This window comes from Protopterus annectens, chromosome 8.part0 (genome assembly GCF_019279795.1).
Source record: "Protopterus annectens isolate FY-2018-M chromosome 8.part0, PAN1.0, whole genome shotgun sequence".
NCBI lineage: Eukaryota > Metazoa > Chordata > Ceratodontiformes > Protopteridae > Protopterus > Protopterus annectens.
This window is the reverse complement of record NC_056741.1, coordinates 510,290,846-510,317,334: the sequence shown is the minus strand read 5'-3', so window position 1 is coordinate 510,317,334 and position 26,489 is coordinate 510,290,846. Positions and strand designations below refer to the sequence as shown.

Below are 26,489 nucleotides of genomic sequence, written 5' to 3'. Positions count from 1 at the left end.
AAAAAATAAAATAAACATTTTTCTTATGTTGAAAAAGTTGAATACAAGTGACACCAAATCAGTTAAGTGCTGTTGTCTGTATTTAAAAAGGACTTCCTGTGAACTCATAATTTTCTGGTGGAATTTTTCACTCTGGAAGGGCTAAATGTTTAGTTGTGCTGAGCTGTATGATCTGACATCTTCTATGAGCAGGTATATTGGTTGCTTATGCTGTTTCTGCATGTATTACCCTTTCTTTTTTGAGGTTGAATTCCTTTAATTGTCACATCTGATTTTTACCTCAGTCAAACAAACATGCAACAGTACAGAGTTCCTATGATCCAAAGGACAAAAATCCCATCTAGTATAGACCATATGCGGTACACCAGGTCTAGAGATCTTTAATTTATACATCCGATTGTTTGATCTGCCTTAAATTAACTGCATACTCTAATCTGATGATATTGTCTTGACCAGGTCCAACAAGCAGGTCTATATTATAACATCAAAGCTTCAGGTATTCAAATACCTTAAGCTCGACACATAAATAGCGAAAGCTGAAAGTCATGAATGGCCACTTCTGCAAATTTTTTAACAGGGAAAACATTAGCTTGGCCAATATGGGGAATTTGCCCTTTTCTCCAATGTAGACTGATCTCGGAGTTGGTTTATTTAGTTAGGGGGTTAGGTAGTTGGGGGGTTGTGGGGCCGAAGCCCCTCACTTGATCTGGGTTTGAAAGTTTGTTTTTTTTTTGTTTTGCGGCCAAGCGATTTCTTTCCTTGTGTGGAAGTGACCGTTCGCTATTTACGTGTCAAGCTTTAGGTATTCGAATACCTGAAGCTTTGATGTTAGGATATAGACCCCCAACAAGCACTTTCTAAATAGAGATAATCAGGAGAACTTCAAAGCTGGTTAAGAAGAAGTAAACTAAGCATGAAGACACAAAATACTAGGGTGATGCTATCTGACACCTCAAAAAAAGCTAAATAACTGTAAAAAAATCATAATTACAGAGTAATTGTGCACATCCCTTTCCAACACTTCAGAGCAGAGGTGTCTAGGCAAAACTTATATCAGATGCTATTCTTTCACACTCATACCAAATCACAAGTCAATGAATTATTAGCTAAACTGAATGTGTCATAAAAAATATCTAACCTGTAGATCAATCAGGCTGGGTGTGCTATTCCCTTAAATATATACTTTCCCAAACCAAAATATTGTCTTCCTTTACTGGACTTCTCTTTGTCCAAAATACTGCTTCATTTAATTTGCTTAACATAAAATACTTAGATGCATAAACAAATGACTGCATTTTATAACAAAAGCTACATAACTGTTTGAATACATTCACATACAGAATATTAAATTAAGGTCACTGTCCAGTTTGCCATTGCAGATTGCAATTAAAAAAAACAACATATACTATCAGAAACAATGAAGGCATCAATTTGCATTGTACTCCACCTTCACTTGGTACATGTGAAAGTGCTTTCTGCTAAATAGCACCTAGCATTTGGAATGGTATTCCTGTCAATATTTAGAAGTTTGAACAACTACTACCTTTCAATATGTGTTAGAGACTACCTACTCAGAACAAAAGAAATTCAACCTCTAAGGACATGGGTTAATGCAGAGGAGCATTGCTTGCACTCAGGCAGTGATTCTCTTCAAAACTGATGAGGTATTGCTTTGTTTTATAGTGCATATACATAACAAGGGTGGCACAACATTTCTTAGTAGCCAGATAGCCTTACCCGAAGCTAATTGTGTTTCACTGTAACATGACTGATTGTTAATTCTTTCATCTACGTATCTCTTTCCACAGTGCACATTGCTTTTTTTTGATGAACAGTGTAATATGCAAGTTTCATTTTACATAATGCCTAACTCAACAAAGCATCCCCTCTAATTCAGTGTAGGCAAAGGCAATGGGATAAAAGTTTTCCTTCCATCCTTGCTGAATCTATTGTATTATGCTTAATAATTTGTGTTACCTTAGACTATTTTCATAAGACTGAATTTTCATTAGAGTGCATAAAAAATCATGTAGTTTTGTAAAGTGTTCTATATGCTACCTTACTAAGTATGCACTTCCATTAGATTTTACTTCAGTTATTGTGCATCGTAACATTTTTTTTAATATGCTCACTTAAATTAATGCTATCTGACAAAATATGTATAGGTTTTATTAATGTTTTGAATATCTAATTTTTTAGATATTTTAATGTTTTGATTATGCAATGTTTGTCACTGCTATTATGTTGACAATTTGTTTTGTATTCCTACTTGGATTTGTTATTGTCTTTTTCCCTGTGGCCTGGTCGTATATGAAATGGGTCATTGAACCAGTTCATGGATTTGGTTAACAAATAATAAATAAAATAAATAAAAAAAATCAAGATGCAAAGGGAAACTGGAGACAGTTGCAATAAAGTTTTGAAATAAGATTGGAAAACTTGTGGGAAAATTAATTCCTTTAGGATGTGGATGACAGTATTCACTTCCTTGTGTGACCTGATATCTCCAAAATGCAGAAAGTAAATTTGATAGCAGTAAGGAGGGGTTCCTATATGGACTTCCTTGGTGATGGGCTAATACTAAATAGACAGTTGATAGGTGCAGATGATTCCCTGTGGAGAACCCTTACAGTCTGCCAAGAACTGTGCAGTGATGTGCAAGCAATGAAGTCAAAGATATGATCACAAATAACATATGAAGTGTATGCATCTGTGGTACTGCACCAAGTAGGAGGATACTCACAAATGCAGAAATGTTCTCAAAAACTGTGATGGAGGACTCAACACACTTAGTTCTCTATGATATTATTGACAGATGATCGAAAGTGATAGGTTATAGGTATGTTGTGAAGATGGTCTAGCTTACTAGATGACTGGTGGGCAAAACTGGGAGCTTAGATTAGAAGCCAAACCAATCCAATTAATCAGTATTCAAATGTGGTACTTGCAGTGGATCTAGGAATGTCTGCTGCTGCTGTTTTTGGGTATCTGTATTCCCCCAAAGTATCCAACATTGTGCGTCTATATCATTTCATCAGATGACCACATTGCCAAATGGCATTTCATTGGAAATGCCATGCATTGAATCCCCCACACCCCCAGCTAATTATATATATACCAACTGTGAAATCACACTACAGTTGGGAAGGTCAAATTTCCTGATCTCTACAGTAATACAATATCAGTTAGTACAGTTTGATGAATGGAATTTCGGATGAAATGACACTTGACAGTGTGGCTGTTCAGTGAAATAATAGGCACCCCAATACTGTGCCGTGTGCAATGATATTGAAAGCTATAAAATCCCTAAATATCAATATATTTTTGATCATCTGGATTGATAATTATTAAAAAGCTTGTATTAAAAATTTCCTTTGAGTGGTTGTTAATGCCAAGATTCTAAGTTCCACAGGAATTAATCAATACTGGTGAGAAAATTCACTGATGATACCAAGATTTGGATTGCATTTACCAAAATCAATGATTCAAAATAGTTGCAAGAATCTTTGGGCAAAGTGTTTGAAATGACTACTACTAATGAGATAAACTTTAATGCAAAAAAATTACAGCTATTCATTCAGATAATAGTATTCCTAATCACTTATATTCACTGGATAGCAGAAAAATTCCAGTAGGTAAAGACACTATGGATTTGAGGATACTATAAGAATCAGATTTAGAATTTGGCAAACACATAATTAGTGTCTTACAGAAGACTTATGGGCTAATGAAGGATATCTTGTGAAGTAGCCAAGTAGGGAGACATCAGACCCGCTTCATCTTTACAAATTAGTTGTAAGACCAGTTATAGAGTATTATGCATGTTTTTGTATATACAACCTATGTCACTTAAGCAAACATGAGAAAGTGCTATGCACCCTCAATAAAAAAAGATAGAGATAAAAATGTTCATTATTGAGAAAGACTTATGGAGCTGAAGCTCTTTTTGTTGGTTATGGACTACTGAGACTAATTATACAAGCATTTTAAAATCAATATTGTTAACAGCATCACTGGGGACAGACTTTAAGTGTCATTCATGGGGCAAAAGAAACAATTATTTATTTATACCATTACCATCAGTAAAATCAAGGCTAAGGAATTGTTTTTTTGTCACATATAGCAAATAAACTGTGGAAATGTCTTCCATTGAAGATAATGCAGTCTGACAATATGAGTAGCTTTAAGGACTTTAGATAATTGTTTTGATAATATGGCATTTGACCCTGACTTCATTATTGGTAAACTCTTTATCAGTCTGTAACTCGGCCCTGAGTTTGATTCCAGTACACTGGTGCATGGAAACATTCACTACACCTATCGTCATCATCATCAGCAGCAGCGTCATCATTTATATGCTGCTGTATTTATTCTTGTAGAAGTTAATAGTGAATTATGAGTTATTGGAACAGGAAACTAATAATTTATGTATGTATTGCTTTGTGACTATAGATATATATTGGATGATACAGAAATAAATACTGAGCATAGTAAGAATTTAATTTATACCTCCTAAATAATATTCTAATTGAATGCAGAGGTATATGACTTTGTCTTTTATGAGGAGAATGTGAGAAAGCAAGGCAGTGGTAGTCTGGTAATAGACTATATTGTCCTGGCTTATCCTGCATTGTGATGTGAGAGATTAAAAAGTGTGTCCTGAAGAAGATACTGCTTTATCATACATGGGAGGAGCAACATGTCCACCAAGCTGCAAAGAACAAGGACATTGATAAGCGGGGAAAAATAAGGTCTTGATGGAATATAACCCGAGACATTCACTACACAATTCTAGCCCTTCTCAATGGACAAAGTGAAGTGAGCAGATGCTTTATTCTTCCCCAGGTTGACAAGGGGAAACTCAAATCCAAATATAAAATTAAAAGCGGAAGTGCTAGCTTAGTAGCCATAAAACTTCATATTCCATATGATACTGGCAAATCACCTCATGACAGGGTCGCTGTGGCCTCCCAGAAAGTGTACAATGAAGAACAAACAATGGAATTAAAGGTGTAAGCATGTGTATGTAGCTGTGAAATGGTGGTACTCCAGCAAGGAGAACCCTTCTCCAAATGTTGGAATATGGGTAATATTTATGGGGAGCAAGACTACACTCCACTACCTTAGCTGGAACAGTCAACATGCTCTAACCAACATCTGGGAGCTGTCATCCATTGAGAGCAGGCAGATAAATGGTGATTCTGTGAGAAGGGTATTGGACTAGCCCTTAATTAGTATGTATCCAATCTGCAGATTCATTGAAACTGCTTAAAAATTAAACGTGTTATATCCCTTGGAAGCAGTTATTCTGCAACGGAACCACAAATAGATGAAACAAAAGGTTGCAAGTGAAATATAAACAAGCTGGTCCTTTCCACTGCAGTGGAATTAATGTGACAGTGACTTCATGAATAAGGATATTCTCAAATTTGAAACTGTACTTCATCAGCTCAATTCACACTCAAAGAAATAATGTAGAATTTGTGTCTTTCAGCTTTTCCCAGTTAGGGGTCGCCACAGCGGAACTCCAGTCCGCTAATGATTGGCAGTAGAGTTTTACGTGCTGGCTTGCTGGGCCTAATGCACAACCTTCAATGAAGGAATGCCTGTTCACGCATGTCACCACACAGAAGACGCTCTAACTAAGAATCGAATGGGCAATGTCTAACTGTGAGGCGACAACACTACCACATCACCACCACTGCAGAGCAAAGAAATAATGTAGAATAACACACAAAAAACATTTTGCCCTTGGGAACATTGAATCCTTATATAGAATCTTGAAGTAGCAAGAATGTGTGTGATTCTCCTGACAACTTTTAATTCTGCTTTCCATATTGTAGGGGTTAGGAATATATTTCCCCAGAAAAAAGCAACATTCATGCTCAGCCATTTGGTAATTTTATAATGCTGTTGTGTAAACAAGCCACCTGCATGTTTATACTGTCATGCAGTTGAAACTGGTATATTTTGGCCAAAGTGGTCATTGCATCCAGAAGAAGCATAGACAATTTCTATGCAAGATTACTGTATAATTTTTGTTTTATCTCTTATATCTCCTGACATTTGCCTGAGTCAAGGCTGGAGCCAAGACACAAACTGCAATGCAAAACTGGCTATTCCTGTGAAAACTTTAAAGGAAAGAAGAAAAAGAAATGCATGTATTGTTTATTCCAGAGATTCTCCATGCAATGCAGCCACTCATTTTACAACTTGTTAGCATATAGTCATAATTACTTGTCAAAAGAAGAGACACTCCCTCCATAAGTGATATTTTCTTTGATATTACATTGTTTTATCTTGATATTATAGGTCTGATTTATAAGAACAATTTTTCTCTGAATTGTATGAATGCTTTGATTCTCTGTAATAGCATTTATGCACACTGCTATTTAATATATTACTGAGAACTTTCTGTGGTTCCCATTGTAGATGGGCAGTTTTCAAGACATGTTAGCCTATGTCATTTTCAGTGAGTACCTAAACAAACAAAATTTTACACAGACATAGGGTGGTTTGCTATATTCTGTTAATATTCAGCATGCATCAAATGTATTTGAATGTTATAAAAAGAATGTAAACAGATAATATGACATTCTTCAATTATCACAGTGATAGAAAGGCATGTACCTTTTTGTTAAAAATACCTGATTAGAAATGATAGGATTTGCAGGATGCCCAAGAGTGACATATGCTGACATATTCTGGAATATGCATCCAGTGGTAATGTTAAGATGTTTAAGATAAAATTAAAGAAGAGTGTACAGCTCAGAAAGACTCATTGCCTGAAGTGAATGACTGCTGTTATAAACAGGGCATTACAAAAGCATGCAGAAGAATCAGCTGGAATCACAGTTGATAAAATGTGATCTTATTATTCTAGTAGCAGTGAAAATATATCATAGATTAAACAGAAGTATGCCATACAAAGTAAGAAAACATAAATATTTATGTGAGTTAGTACATTAATTAACAAGATTAGTATGTCATATTAAACGATAATGCAGTTACAGCACAATAGCAATATTTACAATACAAATTTAGAATCCAGCAATGATTAGTCAGTACGTAATTTCTCAATGAAAAGCATCCCACATGCAAACTTGTCATTCTCTTTTTTGCTAAGTACCAACTTTATTAACTACCCAACAACGTCCCTAGCCAGCCGACCCAATTTCACCAGCCCACCTCAATTAGAAAAACAAAGAATGTTCTTGTTGTGATTAATGTCCTTTCCCAGTGTAAGTCTGAAACACAGTGAGCATCTGATATGTGCTTCCTTGCTGACAATAAATCAACAAATGTCAGCACTAAGAAAATGCCCAGATCAACTACAGCTTTGATAATTTAATCCAGCAATGAGAAACTATACCTTGTTCTCTATATATGCTGAGTTGCCACTTTTCTTACTGTTGGTTATGGGCAAAATATTATTTTTAATTCATTAATTCATAAATTGGCTCTTCTCACCCATTACTGATATACCCAAAGTATTCTTAAGTTTGTTCTTTGTTCTTCCTTCTTTTATCTTTAAGAGAGTTAAATAATGAATAGTTGTTATCATAAATCCTATATCAATTGTATTACTGAAATATATTGCATATTAAATTCATACTATATTTTTTGCCACATAGTTTGTTTGTTGAGCTTTGATTGTCAGTATTCCTGAAACATCTCTGAGTTGGATTGCTCATGTCTTGCCTTATTCTGTGCGGTATGCTTTCCCTGTGGGGAATGCTTTGCACTATATGGTGAGCAGCTTTAATTATGATAGATTCTGCTGGTAGTTCAAATTCATTAAATATATTTCACTTAATAATAGTTTACAAGTGTTGGTGTTACTGGCAAAGAGATGCTGCTAGATGATGTTTAAACATTAATTTACTTTTTGTTAATCATTTTAGCTAACATTTTAGCTATCTGGCAACTAAACACCTCTTTTTAACAACTTAAGACATGGTGGTTGTTTATCCATTTTGCTATGCAGCTTGACATGATAGTGATAGATGAGTTTGAAGTGTGTGAATTACTAGTTTTGTGGATGTCTATGTGGAGAATGGTCTAGTTATTGTATTTGTTTTGCTTTTGCTTTTGGGTTTGGATTTCTTACTTATTGGTAATTGTAAAGTGTCGGATGCTAGGAATCTTGTCCGTCGGTGAGACTGATGGATGATGTCTGGTTTCTAGGAATTTAAGACTTGAGGGTGGTTTGATGGTTGTTTTGGGTTTGTCTGAGGGATCCCTTGTTGTATATATTTCTTAGTTGTATTGTCTTAATGAAGCACTTTATTTTTTATGTCATGTAGACCTAGTTTTAAAAGATGATTCCTTTTTAAATTTAATTTGTTATCAAATGCTCTCTGTCAGATGAATACAACATTATCAGGGAAATGAGTTTGAAACAACACAAGAATGCATTTTATATTTTATATAAGAGTGTGGCAACAAACTGGAAGTTAGTATTGACTGGCTTTAATTTATTTTTTGTGATGTGCTTGCTTTTTTATGATACCATCATTTGTGCGCTATACATATAATATACTGCATTAATAGAGCACTCGTTTTGCCACTGAACGATTGTGAAATGTTATTCATATATCTTTTACTGGTAGGGTTTAAAACACAAATTGTTTTAATTGGGTTTTAATTGTTAATTGTTAATTGATCATCTGTTTTTAAAAGCCATGTATAAAGATGGTTCATTTGCTTTCAAGATTTACACCTGATGAAGGAAGTTAATTTTTATGGAGAAATAAAGAAAGTTTATTTGACTTTTCCGTGTGGTGACTCCTGCTTGGATCTACTATTGGCATATTGGCAGTATATTTATTACCCATAATTTGTTCATTGACTGTGCTATAAATATGAGTGACTGCTTTGTTATCCAATTAAACAGTGGATAAAAATAGAATATACACATTAGGACAAATTATAGACAGATCTGATGCATTTTTGAGCAAGGTATTCTAATGTTCATATACTGCTGTCAAATGTATAGCTATCAAATACAACAGTTTCATTTCATTCTATGTTTTTGCATAAAATGTTGATAAATAAAAAGATACTAAAACAAATGCCCACAGTAGTTTTAAATGTTGAATCCAGCAGTGAAAAAGTATAGTGGTTTTGATGTGTTACTCCAACTTCTTCAGCACTACTAAGTATAAAAATACTGAAACTGTAACAGCAGTCTAGGGAATCAGGATACCCCTATGGGATTCTCTCTCCAAATACCTCAGAACACAAAGAAAAGACCCAAAGTGATATTTAATAAGCCAGTCAAAGAAACCAGTCTTTCTCTTTTGGGGAATTTCCTTTGCAGCACTCATTTACAACTGATTTGCATATTTTAACTTTATTGTAATTTTAATTTCAGCATTTTTTAACACTTCATAATCTTTCACCACACATCTTGTCTTGTTAGCTTGCTTGTCAATTTAAAAATGCTGTCTAGTTATTGTTAGTAATATAGGAGTTTTTTGATTGAATTCTTTGACTAGTTTATTTAATGTAATGTGAGTTTTATCTACTCATGTTGTAAGAGACTAGTAAGTATGAGCTTTTTATTGTTCTTAGGAAGTCCCATGGGTATTTGGGAGGAAAGTACATATGGTATGCAGTGTTATGTGCACAACAGTTTATTCTGAGTCTTTACAAGGCATAATAAGTGTTGTTTTTTAGACCTTCCACTTTGTGTCTTTTCTTCATGCTACAAGTTGTTTGGAGTGACAATCCAATTGGAGTATCCAATTTTTTGTATGTCCATACAAATACTATCAAGATTCATCTCAAAAAGGACCTAACTGGATAAGGCACTATTTTCCTCAGGGCTGAAGAAACATTATAATTGTTTTTATTATATTATTTAATATTATACATGCCAACTATTGTTGAGCATATAATTATTCGTTGATTTACTGTATATTGTTTTATTTTTCTGTTATTGTGTCATTGGCATGGGTTTGTCATGTAACATCATTACTCCTATATAAAAGACCAGGGTTATTTGTATGTATACTACTACTACTGAAGAAGATGCAGTCAAAACTCGAAATTGGTAAACGGTTTCAGTACTAAATTAACCATTTAAAACTGCATTTGAGTTGGCCATTTTTTGAGTGCTGACTTATGTTGATTTATTAAAAAAGTTTTGTTATTAATTACTGTTAATTTTTTTTTTGTGCTACTTTGCAGACATCCTCACTGAATGCAGATGTTACATCCAGTCTGCCTAGTCAAGAAAATTTCTGAGAGCTGTTCTGCTGACCTCCACAAGAGACACTGGTTGTTGTAGTGGTCATGTCACATCCCTCCCATGTGGTGACCAAGCTATCATCACATACTTAGTTTCATCTCTCCTGTTGATGTCTTTACAGTTTTGGTTTCCTTACTAGAACTCAACTCAATGGTGCTGCATTTAGAGCTCTATCTTTCTGCATAAAAGAGCTGACATGTTTGGAGAATGCCTTCCAGATAAAACTATTTAAAGAAAATTAGAAAAGTTTATTAACAATAACAAATCAATGTTTTAAATGTATTTTTCATCCATTAAAACACATATCTTCTGATATTATGTGAAAATATTTGACGTTATTTTCCTTTTTGTCTGCCAGCTTGTCCTTACGTTTACGTTTCTATTTTCAAAAGTTATAATGCACATAGAGAAAGAAGAATTTTTTTGTACTCATTACGGAAATTTTTATTGAGAACTCCATAAATAAAGCCATTTAGGCAGCTGTTGAAAAATGCTATGTAGTATGTTGCAACAAATAGTTGCTCTGGAATCTTTGGTCCAATTTCCTGAGGCTTAATAGCCACAGTCAGACCTATGAGATTGTAAGGTCCCCAGCAAAGAGCAAAAATCATGAACACTATAAACATAGTGATGAAGTTTCGCAAGTCCAGTCCTTTTACTTTTGTTTGACTCTCCTTGCTAAGTCTGTATTTGACTTGAAGGACCATTATCCAGATTCTTAAATAACAAAATATCACAATTGTCATGGGTACCACAAAGTGCAGAACCCCAACAGCAACTGTGTATGGAGGGCTTGTACCCTGTACAAAAGTGCAAGAATGTAGCCGGGGTTCAAATCCCAAAGACTGCACAAAGAAATGTGGCACAAGTGCTATAATAGTAAGAGTCCATGTCAGGCAAATTATCCAATAGGTGTTTTGCATGCTATAGATTTTTTCATATATGCGGTTATGGCAGATGCAGAAATACCGATTGATTGCTATTGCTGTGATATTAAAGACTGATCCAATGACACCCATACCCATGATGAATCCACATGCTTTGCACTGGGCTTCTCCCAGTATCCATTGATCATTGAATATGGTATACAAAGTAAGAGGGTATGGATATGCTGCTGCAATAAGATCTGCTGCTGCCAAACTTATGACAAACATGTTACCTAAAGCAGAGAAAACAAGCAAATATGTAAATACATACATCCATGGAAAAATGTATTCATATAACTTGCAGTATCTTAATGATGTAGATTCATTCCAAATGATGATCACTCTTTTGGTGGTTTTTAATAGATTTTATCTTTATTGATAAGCAAAAAAACAAAATTGTGGTGCTGTAATGTATCCATATCTGTATATCTCTCTCATTCTCTTAATTTCTCTCTCTCTCTCTCTGTATATGTATATATGGGTTACCTTCACTTCCCTTAAAGCTCATTTGAATGACATTCATTTGACTGAGACCAAATGACTGACACTTCACTTCCCCTAAAGTTCACTTACCCTAAAATGAGTTTAGTACTGGCAGTGTGTAGAACACTGTAAGGCAAGTAAAAGGAATATGTCCTTTTCCCAACTGTAGTCAGACCCTGGAGTTAGTATATATAGTTGAGGGGGTGGGGGGCACAGCCCCTCACACTGGGGGGTGTGGGTGGCGTGCCCCCCCACCTAGTTTGGTTTTACTGAACAGCATAAAACCAAAAGCAAAGAATATAAGGATCACACTACAGTGGGGAAAATGGCATATACCTTTTACTTTAATGTGTCAGTATTATGAGTTTGAGTCAAATTTGTTTTCAATATTTTGAACTGTCAGTCTTCTGGTCTCAGTCAAATGAATTTCAGTCAAATGAAATTTAGGTCATATGAAGTAGACATATATATATATATATATATATATATATATATATATATATATATATATATATATATATATATATATATATATATATATATATATATATATATATATATATATAGTATACATACTTATCACTCTTTCCATTTCTACATTATAGGTATATCTTTTTGACAGTACTAAACAATATGTTCTACAAATAAATGATGATGTTTGGAAAAAATATAAACACTGCACACCATAATGTTTCCAAAGTCACGCAGCTGTCTGTCTTCCAAAGATGTGCTTTATAGACATGGATTTGTAAGAACAGGTTCATGAAACAGTTACCAGTGATTGCTTGAAGAATGGTACAACACATATGTCCATGAGCACTACATTGCCTACTTTAAAGCTATTAGCTGTGTGTCTTCACCCTGTCATAAAAGTTTGACTACAAACATTTCACCTACATTACTTCATCACTATAAACAACAACAAAATAAGATAGTTTCATTTGCTTGTAATGTGACAGTAAACTGTCACTGCAGAGCCAAAGAACAAAGATGATGTTATACTTGTTTTTGAATATAGCTTCATAGGTAGGTACTAGTTTAGCTGCCCTTGGGGGCCATTTTAAGCCTAGCTAATTTCCTTCAAATATAAGAATCAAACCCTATGCCTTGCATCTGTGAGATAAAATCCTTAACCGTTATACCAACCCCCAACCCTAATGAAGGAGTGGACTAAGCACAAAGCCTTGAGGGACTCTGCTAGTGACTGAATTACAGTGAGACTGGAGTGGTTCGTGTTAGGCAATCAGTCTACAGGCTATTACATGCCTAACCAATAACCAGTCAGTGACCAAAGTTGAAAATTTGAACTCTGTACCTTGCATATATGAGGTAAACTCTTTAACCATTATGCCAACACACAACTCCGTCAGGATTCATGGTTACTAAACAAACTGCTACTAAAAAACTACAAAACATTACAGCATTGAAAAATCACATCCATGAAGTGGATGCCTCAAAATGTTGGTTTTGGTAACAAAAAAACTAAATAAAACATTATAGTTGGGATCATGCTCCCTCTGCAGCCCCAGCACCACAACAACTACTACTACGTTCACTCTCTCTCTATATAGAATAACTGTTAAAAAGCTTAAATAAAGGGGGGGAATTCTCTACCCACAACATTCTGAGTTCAGAACTGCTACAGATGTTGTACAACATAAAGGGAGTTAATTATTCATTTCAGATTAATCAAGGTCAGTTTTAGCTCACTCAATCTTTGTGTCATGAAAAAATATATAGAAAACAAGAATGATGCTATTTTAAAACCATCATCCATTGAAGCATTATATGAATATATAGTTCATCTGATAAAGAGGAACCAGTGTTACAGGTGTGAAATATGTATATACATAGTACCTTGCTGGAAATTCGGATGCGTATTTGTTTCAGTCATACAAATAAAGAAGACTGATATAGAAGTTGTGTCAAAACTGATTTGTACCTCTAAAATAACAAAGCAATATAATGGGATTATATAAACAAATGCACAAAATGCGCAATAAAAAGAGCAGCCACTGTAGATGTAAGAAATCACTGTTTTTCCCTATGCCTCTCTTACCTGTCTGCTTCTATCTGCCAACTCTTCTTATTCATAATGTCGAGTGATTATGCCATTATTATGGTAAGGGAAGAACGAGAAATTAAGAAAAGAAGTTTATTTTGCATTTGATTTGCACATTTTTCAGCTGTATTTTACTGTTTTAATACATTAATTTGTGCCTTTTTGACTGTTTTTACTGTTTGTGCCTGCTTCATTATCTTGTTTTGCACCAAAATATTGCTAACTTAGCAAAAGCTAGATGCAGACTTGTTGAATGTAGCCTGTTTTTCATATACTTGAACTCAAATCCAGCCATCTTACATAAAGAAGGGCTCTCCTACACCATTGTGGCAGACGACTATGGATATAGCATTGTCTGAGCTGGGGATTATTACAAGAAGGATCTTTGTATGATTTCCTATTGGCAGACTAATTTAAAACTGTTTAATTTCACCAGTATATAAGTTTCCCGTCTGTGCATAGATGTGCACCATGCAGTGGGGGTTAGCCATGCCATGTATAGATGCAAACACCTAGAAACTATTTTTTACCTAAACACCAATCAGTGAAATCCTCACAGGCTTCCCTGCTGCTCTGTAGGCAGCTCAGCTGTGCTCTTCCGCATTGTAGCCAACTCAGCTAAGCACTGAGCAGTGTTGTCACACATTTTTCATCCCCGATCCTTTATAGAACAAGTCCTCTTGTTAATCCCAGAGCAACCTTCCCTCTCACAAATTAGTATTTATGGACTCACCTACTACTATGGAGAGTCAGTTTCCCAACATTTCTCTAGCTAGCCTGATTGACATGGGCATCCTGATGCACTGTAGCAATTGCCTAATGTATACTGACAACTACTTGCTCTTAAAGCAAACAAATATTCTAGAATCAGTCCTCTCATGTAACAATAAGCAAGATAACAAACAGGTCTTCAGCACACACACCTCTCCTCCCATACACGATAAGGTCAAGACACATAAACCCACATACATGGAGGTACTCACCAAGAGCATACCAAAAGACCAGAGATCTCCTAAGTGCAAACAACCCAAATATACTGGTACATGAACAGAATCCACCACTACACATAACAACACACACATCTGGGTCTCAACAAGTAAGCCACTAAGGTAAAACACCTCAAAACCAAATGTCCTGGTCATAGGTGACTCAACAGATATCCCACTCTCCAGGCTGGACAAGGAGAAGGTTACAATCAGCTGGCTGTCAGGTGCCAGGATCTATCAAATCAAGCAAACACTCGAGTCATGCAGCAACAACTCCATTAGGTCTCTGTCATAATATATGTTGGAGTGAATGACTTGAGACCTCTCTGGACTATATGAAGAGAGATGTGACTGAACTTGTAGATTATGTCTCTCAGGCAGGTATGTCCCTAGCCCTAAGCAGCATTCTACCTTCACTTAGGATGATGCCACAATACAGACAAAAAAGATTGATTTCATAAATGGCTTAACTTCTGGTGTCACTCTACGGGTCTCCAGTATCTGTCTTTCTAGGAAGACATGGTCTACAGACCATGCTGCTTTACAAGAGATGGCCTTCTACTGTCTCCTCAAGGCTTTTGGATATTGGCAAAGACATCTGCCTCCCCCATAGTGCCTTTTTTTAGGCTATGTCAAAACAACAAAACTTCCAATGTAAAGAAATCCACTAGAGACAAACTCAAGGTCATGCTGTTTAATGCTAGGAGTCTGAACAAATTGCAGTCCCTGGAAACACTCATCACCTCAGAAGATGCTGACATCTGTGCAGTCACTGATTCTTGGTTCACGGCAACAGAGAGCACCCCCATCCTACATTTCTACAATGCCTTTCACATGTTCAGACCCCAAAACATGTGTGAAAGAACCAAAGGTGGAGGTGTATCCATCTTCATTAAATCTAAATACACCTCCTTGGTAAAACAGCATGACTCTCTTCAGCAACTCCAGGTTCAAATAACTACAGGTAAAATACCCTACCACATCATAGCTAGCTACAGGTCTCTCACCATGAACCAGAGAAGCACACTGCCTATCTGGATTTGCTAGAGTCACTCAATGTACAGTCAAACACCTTAATCATGGGAGATTTCAACTATCCTTCCATCGACTGGGCAACTTACATGAGCACAGACACAATCTTTCTGAGGTTCCTGGACTTCGTCAATTCAAATGTCTTGGAACAGTTAGTCTGGACCCCTACTAGGAACTCAAATGTCCTTGACCTAGTACTCACCAACATGGGGGGCACTGCACTACCCCAGAAACTTTGCCCTCCCTGGTAATGTCAGACTACCAATATGTCTCATTTGAAGTAAAGATCAGACCTGACTCCACCACAGGAGCAATAAAACTGAAAAATGTCTCCAAAGCAAACTATAGCCCACTAACGGATGGTATAAAAAGTTTCAAAGCCCCTGCTAACACACCCAACAATAACTCCTATGCAGAAGAGTACACAAACTTCCTATATAGCCTCATAAACAAATGTATTGACTTGGCTGTACCTGACAGGATGAAAGCCAGATCCTCTTGAAAAATCAAGCTACTCTGGTGGACTGTGAGTATAAATAAGTTATACAACAAAAGGAAGAAACTGATATCCAAGATCAAGAGGAAACTTATTCAAGAGAGGAAGAATAACCTCCGCAGCTTAAACAACCAAATCAGATATCTTGTAAAGTCCTCTAAAGCTAGTTATGAGACTAAATTAGCATCTCTACCTAAAGACAATCATAAGGCATTCTTTAGCTACATCTGAAACCTAAAGTGAATGCCTATTTCTGTGCCAAAATTATAGTGGGTGGCACCACTCACACTGAATCTGAGGTAATTGCCAACCTGCAAGCTAATAGATTTGGCAATAACTTCACCCTCCTGTCCCCATCAGCCATACCAAAAAGCATTCCTGACATCAGTTCTCTACAGAGTATCTTCAAAGAACAGTTCATACAAGTGTTCCCCAAGCCAAAAACACAGCCTCTTTGGGACCAACTAACTTCCCAGTCTGCTTATTAAACAATTCAAAACAAGTCTTAGTAGAAACACTTTGCAGTCTCTTTACCCATAGCCTGAGCACTGGATTTGTTCCTGCGGAGTGGAGAACAGCAACAGTAATACCTTTGCACAACGTGGGTCCATCAAATGACTCTGGGAACTATAGACCCATTAGCTTAAACAGCCTTATCTGCAAGGCCATGGAAAGAATCATCATAAAGCTTATCAGCAAAGATATAGGCGACCTTCAAATTCTTGACCTGACCCAGTTTGGTTTCTTCAAGGGTAAATCTTGTTATTAAAACTGGTGGACGTCTTTGAGAATGTCTCCAAAGCCCTGGATGAGAGTAAACCAGTAACACACCACCTATCTTGATTTAACTAAGGCTTTTGACACAATCCCTCACTCAGGAATCATTGAGAAACTCTCCCAGGTGGGGATTAACCCATATGTCACTAGATGGGTAGCCAGCTGGCTCTGACAGAATGCATACTTTCAAAGTCGGGGAGTCCACCTCAACCAGTAGATGAGTTACCAGTGGGGTACCACAGGGATCTGTACTGTGCCCTCTACAGATTGAAATCTATTTTTCTGAAGTCCAGGCAAAACTAGATGGCCTGGGGCATACCAAGTTTGCAGATGACTGTAAACTGGGTGTAATCATATATCATAACATATTACAGAAGGGGCTGACACAGCCAAATGATTGGTGCCAAAGCCATGGACTAAAACTAAATGCAAAAAAAACAAAATGTCTCATTATCCCCTTTGGCAAAGAAGTAGTCCATACTAATTATGACATGGATATAGTGTTAAGGAAAGCCAGTTACCAGCATGTGTCCATACTGTTAAGGAAAGCCTTCTACATTGCACATCTCATAAATAAGGGCATTGCATCCAAGACTAAAGAGATTATAATTCTGCTATACTCATCCCTCATCAGACCACTAATTGAGTGCAATGCTCCCTTCTGTATGTACCTCACCAGGCACTTGCAGCAACTGAAGAGACCACAGAGATTTCAAGCTAAGAGAATACAGGGCCTCCAAAACATGACATACATGGAAAAATTAAAAGCCCTGTCACTCTACTCTGTTTCATACAGGCAGATGAAAGACTACCTTTGCCTGGCCTACAGAGCAGTCTCTGACCCAGCCCTAATGGAAATGCTACACAGCCACAAATTAAATGGAACAAGAGTCACTTTCTCCAGGGATCCCAACTTAGCCTGTGACCTTAATAGGACATGCTGGATAAACAAATACATCTCACAGAGATTGCCAATCCTTTGGAATAAGCTCTCACTTCATGTGAAGCAGAGCTCCTCAATGACCCTTTTAAACACAACCTTGACAACTGGATGGGAGACTGAAAATTAATCCTGGGGATGGCTCCTATATCCCACATGGACAGGGGCAGTCAGTGTTATTCATAGAATCACTCTGCTGACAATGACCATCAAGCTATAGTCAATTAGGGTACATGAGTTTTTTACATGGCTCGGTATGTAAAGACCTTTGGGCCATTAGCCTAGTAACTGCTTATGAACCTATGAACCTATAAGGTACACATTTTGCTAATGCTGCATATGTTGCTTGATGACTGGAGTCCCAAAGGACTGATGGGGTGTTAACTGATCATGGCAGAGCACATTTCCTGAGAATAACTGGCACAAGCTGTAGATGCTGCTGTGCTCCATTTTCCTCTGTGTGTAGCATCCTGCTCGTTTGCATGTATTGATCACTGACTTGTTATACTAGGTTTCACCATATGACAGGAAGATCCATCCTGAAGCCTAGCCCCACTTATAATCCCACCAACTTACAAAACCTACTGGTCCATAACAGTCCATGCCATTCCCCAGAGAATGGCTCATCACATATATTCCAATGCAAGGGGGGGGGGCAGTCAAATGTGGACAGATCAGCATCACAGCCTACTCTATTCTGCTATATTGATGTATCAGGTGACCAGTGTGAGCTACCTCAGGATGTTTGACCTATCATGTCACCTAGCCACACCACCTCTTGTCAAGTACCAGGGAGTTAACATTCTCCACCACCTCTTCCACCTTCTGTTAACATCCAGCACCTTCTGTGATATTGCAGCACTATTCTCAGTACCCTGTTTGGTTGTTTTTGCCTCCTGTTTTGCAAACATATCTTAATATCAGACACAAGTTTATCAGACAGAAACCCAAGACACAGATCAGTGAACCTTAATAGCCATCTAGATATGATGCTTTATGTTTTGGTTACTAAACATCTATGTGTTTTTTTCTGCACACCTAGCAATGTGTTGACATGTAATCTAATATGCTCTGATACTTGAATAGCTTAAAATGCCAAGTCACGCATACCTAGCCATCATGATAATTTTATAATTTAAAATCATATTTTGACAGACACTCATGCCATATGCTTAGTTGCTCATCACAAGGCATGAGGGCCATGTTTTGAAAAATGCGCACTTAAGTGCCTGCATTATAATAACATCATACTTTTTGGGCAAGTGCAGCATGAATGTTTTAGGTGCTGTTTCATCATGCATACCTCCCATCATATTAGATTTGCACATGTACAGTTGTTTCATCCAGATGTATACCGTAGAACAAAAAAGAGACACACAGTCCCAGATTTAAAGTTATACACATCAACAGTAGCCTTAGCATTATTGCATTAAAATAAACTGTTTTCAGACATATACCACAGTTTTTTTACTAGTAGAACATGTTGCAGCAAAACAGGCAAAAAGGAGCATATAGTTATATACATTGCTGTAGTACTTTGTGTGAGTGTATCCTATGAGTAACTTTGGTACTTTCTCTGAGTTCCTATGAATAGCTGTAGTACTTTCTGTGAGTGCATCCTCTGAATAACTATACTACTCTCTGTGAGAACATCCTATCAATAACTGTAGCACCTTCTATGAGTATATGTCATCACCCGTGTGATTCAATAAACTCCATGTAGACTTTGTGTGAAGCTTGCATGGAATTTACATGTGTGTGTGGTGATGCACAGTGAGCAGCAGTGCTTTTTGCATATTTATGTCTCGCACCACGTTTTAAGGTAAATAAGCAAGGCTTCATGGCTGGCAACAATGTTGCTGGCCAGGAATCCATGTAAGCCAACATGTATAGCAATCCTGTTTAAGTCAAAGCAAAGAAGGTCAGAGGTTTTGCACGGAATATCACAATGATCACCAGGGCTTAATAAATAATAGTTGTCATAGCCTTCAACATCTTAGTGCAAGACATCTAGACAAAGCCCAACATAATGGGTGGGACAATGGCCCAGAGATAGGGACAGATTGAACATATCTGCTGTTTAGAAATGTGCTAGAATAATAAGGGGGTTTGTGTTAAGATACATTTTGTGAAGGATCTGAAGTCTGAAACTCAAATGTATGTGATTATTGAGTCACATCAATTCTGAGATCATCAAAGTGATAGGGCAGAAAACCACAAATTTGATAAGGAGTACACTAAAAGATATAACTGTGGTGGTGGTGCTGCAGTAGCATTGTCACCTCACAGTAAGAAGTTGTCCTGTTCGATTCTCAGCTAAAGTGTCTTCTGTGTAGAGACATGCGTGAATGGGCATACCTTCGTTGAAGGTTGTGCATCAAGGCTGGCAACTCGGTATGTAAAAATCTACTGCCAATCATTAGCAGACCAGAGTTCTGCTGTGGCGACCCCTAACTGGGAAAAGCTGAAAGATACAACAACAACAACAACACTAAAAGATATACAAGGCAAAAATCTGGAGATTTCTGTGAAAATCTGGACAGTTGAGAGGTATATGATCGAAACACAGTACAGGACAGTGTATACACTGCAGAGTATTGTGAAATCCCATTCCTGGCATTTTGTACTGAAGTTGTGTAAATGATCTGTAACAGTACATGGACTGCCATGTAAAATAAACACTCAGTGGAAGTGTGTGTATTGGACAGGGACACACAGATGAATTGTAAGAATGAACACAGGGAAAGAGGACAGGTGAAACATCTTAATGTGCAGCAGATAAGGGCATGTCAGTGGAAGACAGTTGTAGTACCAACACCGATTACATATCAATATGTTACAATAGGGTGTGCACAGTGAAAATGTGTGTTATGTGATTGTCACACAAGGTGAACATAACAATGGAGAAGATGGCTGTGTGAGATAAGCGTCCTTACATGAACAATGCAGAGGATAGCTACAAGGATGTTATATACAATCGGGGTGGGGTGCATATTGTGAAGATGTGCAAACTTCTGCACAACTGGGGTTGGGAGGGTGGCCTAATGGTTAAATTAAAGTGTTGCCTACACACAGGTGCAGGAGGTTAGAGTCTCACAAGGGGATAATTGGGGCTAGCTAAAAATGGGCGCATAAGGGCAGTTAGCTTAGTACTAATCTATGAACCTATGAACTGATTTGACTGAATATAATGAGTGTAATCTCAGCAGAGATCAAATTTTCAGTAAGTGGGACACAGATAATGGCTTATGGACAACATTAAAAGAAGCAAGCACAATTATGTACAATATCAGAATAATACCACCAGTAATCTCATGTCTCTGCCATAGCATATGTCATTTAGAGTGATCAAAGATGATTCTGCACAAACACACTTGTACAACTATTATGACAAGTTGACACTCTGTGAGGGTAATCATGCACACTGTCCTGGCACCGTAACATCTGCTGGAGGTGTTAGGAGGGGCACTGCTATACCTGCATTTGACATTATGGTCAATACAAGCTAGATGACTGGTGTGCATGGCATATATATATATATATATATATATATATATATATATATATATATATATATATATATATATATATATATATATATATATATATATATATATATATATCTATATATATATATATATATATATACATACAGAAAGAGAGAGATAGATATAGCACAAGCCACACTGTCACAAATGTTACCCGTGACATTAATGTTGTCAAAAAGCTATGTATGTACTGTGTGCATCACCAGAACAGGTAGCACACATGCATCTGGTGCAAGAATACCTAGGTATGGCCAGTAAGATGTGTGACAGCTCACTGTGACAAAGGTGGTAGACTTCAGTTACACATCACTGGAAGATATGTAGGAAAGTTCATGAAGAAGTGTGCATTGTGCTCAGTTACTGGTATAATGAAGGCTGTAAACTACAGCTATGTTATGGCCTCTGATGTGAATGTCCTTTACATATTCAGTAGTTGTGCTACATACAAGGGAGTAGTCAGCATTGTGACCACATAAAACCATAAAAAAGGGCACTGTGACCACATGCTGGTGGATATTCCACTTACCGTCTACCCCAGGACACAAACCACATACATACTGGTCTGATTATAGGGCGCAATCTCTACATTATACTTAGGTTGTGTACTTTGTTTTCCTGACGTAACAAATCCCCATAAATTCACATCATTGCAGATGTTGCCTTGGCTGTGGCAGCAATCTTTGGTGTGTGTTAATACTATCTATATTATACTAATATCACAGCTGGATTCAATAATTGGCCACAATAAATAGTCCATCAGACAACTGTTTGGAAACAGGATGTGTAAGTCATCTGTGATGTCTGTCACTTAAATAATGGACAGGAAAGGGCCTAGCAGACAGCCCTGATGTATAGACCTGATCACTGGACCTGAGATATAGGTCACTTCACACATTTAAACATATTTATATGCCACGTATGTGATACAGTGGTCTACCCACCTGGTGATATAGGTGTATATGGCCACATCTGACAGTGTTGAGTGAATGCCTTATTGTGGATTTGTGTCAAATACCTTGGGCTTTTCAAATTCTAAAGGATGATAGTGTTGCTGTCATGCATGCCCTTGATGGCCTCTTTGAGTACACCTAACATGTGTAACAAACATGATGTAGCATTAAAAACTCACACAGGTCTGTTTCCCACAGCCGGGATATCACTAGCATCTATTTAGAAAAGATCCATGATGACATGTTGCTCTACCTCACAGATGAGGAGAGTCATGATGTGTCTATACATGCATACTTTGGATGCTATCCCCCACCCAACTCAGATGGAAGCATGTTGATGTACATCCTTCCACAGAAACTAAGTTGTGTAAACGTTGTGTTGTAGTGTGTATTCAGCAGTGTTAGGAAGGTGTATGTGATGAGTCATGTGATAGGTGATCTGAGATGTTGTCGCAGCCCATTGATTCTGTGTGATAGACCTAGATAAAGGTAAGACAATGCATGCTGGCTATCCTCAACTGGTCTAGGGTTTAAAAGCAATCCCCCATACAAATATCATTGAGACACTCTCCCAGCTGGGGATTAAAACTTACGTCACTAGATGGGTAACCAATTGGCTCACTGCCAGAACACATACTGTTAAAGTTGGTCAATCAACCTGTACCAGTAGAGCTGTTATCATTGGCATGTCCCAGGGACCGTGCATGACACTTTACTGTTTGGAATCTATTTCTTGACAGTTCAGGCTAAAGTATGCAGCCTTTGGCTTACATCATTTGATGATTTTTGCATACTGGGTGCAATCATTAGTCCACCTATGATGATATCATACTACAGGAGGGGCTATCACAGACAAATGATTGGTGACAAAGCCACATAATCTATAAATAAATGCAAAAATGCATCTTTATTTTGTCCTTATGCAAAGTTGAATTCCCTGCTAATTACAGTATTGACAGCAGTCCCGCTATGCTGAAACCCAGTGATGCAAGCACTGGGAACACACATGTAACAAGTGTCCACACTGATATTGAAACAGTATGTTGTGCAATCATAAGCTATGCCATCATATTCCGATCTCAGGATTATAATACACCACTTTACCTCATCAGAACAATAATATAGAGTATAATGCCCTCTTTTGCATGTACCTCACCAGACACATGCAGCAGCTGGAGAGAACACAGGGGTTACTCACTAAGAAAACAGTGTCTGCAAACCATGCCATTATGTATGTGGATAGACTGAAATCCATGTCACTGTGATCTGTATCTTATAGGAGGAGGTGACTTCTGCCTGTCCTCCAGGCCAATATCTGACCATGCCCTAGTAGGAAAAGTGCACACCCACAAATCAGATATAGTTCATAGGTTTATAGATGTTCGTAGGTTCATAGATTAGTACTAAGCTAACTGCCCTTGTGAGCCTTGTTAAGCCTAGCCAATTATCCATTGTGAGACTCAAAACCTGCACCTTGTGTTTGTAAGGTAAACACCTTAACCATTAGGCCACCCTCCCAACCATAGTTTATGACATCAGCAGTGTCTGGTGAGGAGAATATGACAATAACAGTGTCCCACATGCTGGTGTAAAAGGTACTATGAAATGCCAAGCAAGTTCACATACACCCCCACCCAGTTGACTGCAGTGAGAACAGGCCCCCTACCTAAGTGCACAGACTACAGAACGTAGTACTTTAAGCAAGCATCACTGCACAAGTCTGACTTATAGAAGACTGCAGGTCATGTTGAAGAGAAGAGATTGGGAGGCCTGCATGAAATGGATGTGTAGGCATGTGCAAGTATCAAAATACTGTCAATCAAACGCATTGGAGTTGTGACTGTAGGATACACACTAATGCTGTTCTGGCTAGTCACACACTCACACACACACACAGTTGACTGCTTTGAGAACAGAACCACTACCTATCTGAGTACACAGACTACAGAACTCATTACTTTATGCACATGCCATGGCACAAGTCTGACTCTTATCAGGCTGCATGACAACTTATAGTGCATAACATCACCACTGGATATAGGAGATTAGATTATAGGTGGCCCGCATAGATTCATAGCTTCATAGGTTCCTAGGAGGATACTAGGCTAATGGCCCTAGGGGCTTTTCAAGCCTAGCTGTGTAAAAACTGAAGTACCTTTATTGAACATAGATGTTTGTTGTTAGCAAAGGCATTTTGTGATCAGCACCACCTGGTCCTATCCATGAGGGACATGGGTGCCACCCCTGTGGTGAAATTATAATCACCTATCCAGCTATCAAATTTGCACTTGGATAGGGTCATTGAGGAGCACTGCTTCATATGCAGTGGGGGCCTAAAACAGAGGAGTGTCAATCAATGGGAGCTATAGCTGTCTCTCCAGCATGCTCTGTTTATGTCACAGGCTAGATTGAGATCCCTGGAGCAAATTATTCTTGTCCTGGTTGATTTACACATGCCCAGCATTTACATTAGGGCTGGATTCCAGACTGTTCTCTAGGCCAGGCAGAGGTTACCTATCAGCAGCGTATATGATACTGAGTACAGTGACAGGTCCTTCAGTCTTTACATATATGCCAGGTTATGGATGTCCTGGATTGTCTTGATCAGAAAACTCAGTGGTCTGCTTAGTTGCAGCAGATGGCTGGTGATTTACATAGAGAATAGAGCATCATACTTAATGAATGATCTGATAAGGGTCAAGTACAGTGGAGATATGACCTCCCTGGTCTTGGATGTGATGCCCTTAGTTATTAGGTGAGCAATGTAGAATGTGTGTCTTACCACTATGGACACATAGTGATTGAAGTTTAGATTACTATCAACCTGCATTCTCAAATCTTGCACTAATGAATTAGAGTTTAGAGGGGTGGTATATATAACATAACTATCAGGGCTACTTTTTTGCCAAAGGAGACAATGAGGCAGTTGCTTGTATTAAGTTTCAATCTGTGAATTTGGCACCAATCATTTGTCTCTGTCAGGCCTTTCTGTAATATGTTAACATCATTGAGGAACTCTAAATAATTGCACCCAGTTGACTTATATCTGCAAACTTGATAAGTCACAGGCCATCTACCTTAATCTGGACTTCAGAGATATCGTTTACAAACAGTAGAGCACCCAGCACAGATCCCTGTTTTACTCCACTGGTAACTGCTATACTGGTGGAGGTGGACTTCCAAAATTTGACAGTGTGCATTCTGTTGGTGAGCTGGTTGGCTACCCAGCTAGTAATGTATGGGTTAATCCCCAGATAGGAGAGCTTCTCTATTATACCTGAATGAGGGACTGTGTCAAAAGGCTTGGCTAAATCAAGATAGGAGATATGGCCTGTTTTCCCTCATTCAGTGCTTTGGGGACATTATTAAAGATGCCCACTAGGTTTAATAAGCATGCTCTAACCTTGACAAACCAATATGGGTCGGTCAAGAGTGTTGAAGGTCACTTATGTCCCTGTGGATAAGGTCCATGATGAATCTTTCCATATTCTTGCAGATAACACTGGTTAGGCTTATGGGACAATCGTTCCCAGGGTCATTTGAGGAATGTGTATGCACATTCAACTGTGAAGATAGTTCTAGTTCTGCATGTTTCCAGACTGATGTGCATTGCATATGACACATTTGATATTAATGTATGCAGTGTAGTTGATATAATTGTGAAAAAGTACTGGAGTCACCAGGGTTCCAGTGCATGGGGAGAGGCAAAAAATGGTTGCATTGTAAATTTTTATTTATTTAACATTTGTTTACCAGGAAAGTCAGACTTGGAACTAAGCAAATTTTCAGAGGAGGCCTGTGGAGAAAGGATCCAGATGCATGTCTTTGTAATGTGAGAGGAAACCAGAGCATCAAGAGGGAACCCACATGAATGCAGGGAGGACATGCAGACACCAAACAGAAGGCACCCCAGCCAAGAATCGAGCCAAAGAACCTCTTGCTGTGAGCCAACACCACTGCTGCAACACTGAGCCATCCGATATGTGATATTTTGTTCAGTTTAACTTTCCACATGTAGTTTCATGGCATAAAGA

The 26,489-nt window shown here is 37.7% G+C and overlaps 1 pseudogene; it reads right to left on the bottom strand.

Annotated features, from left to right (window-relative positions):
- Nucleotides 1-10,331: 10,331 nt before the first annotated feature.
- LOC122808305 overlaps nucleotides 10,332-26,489 on the bottom strand; it is an 85,242-nt pseudogene continuing 69,084 nt past the window's right edge.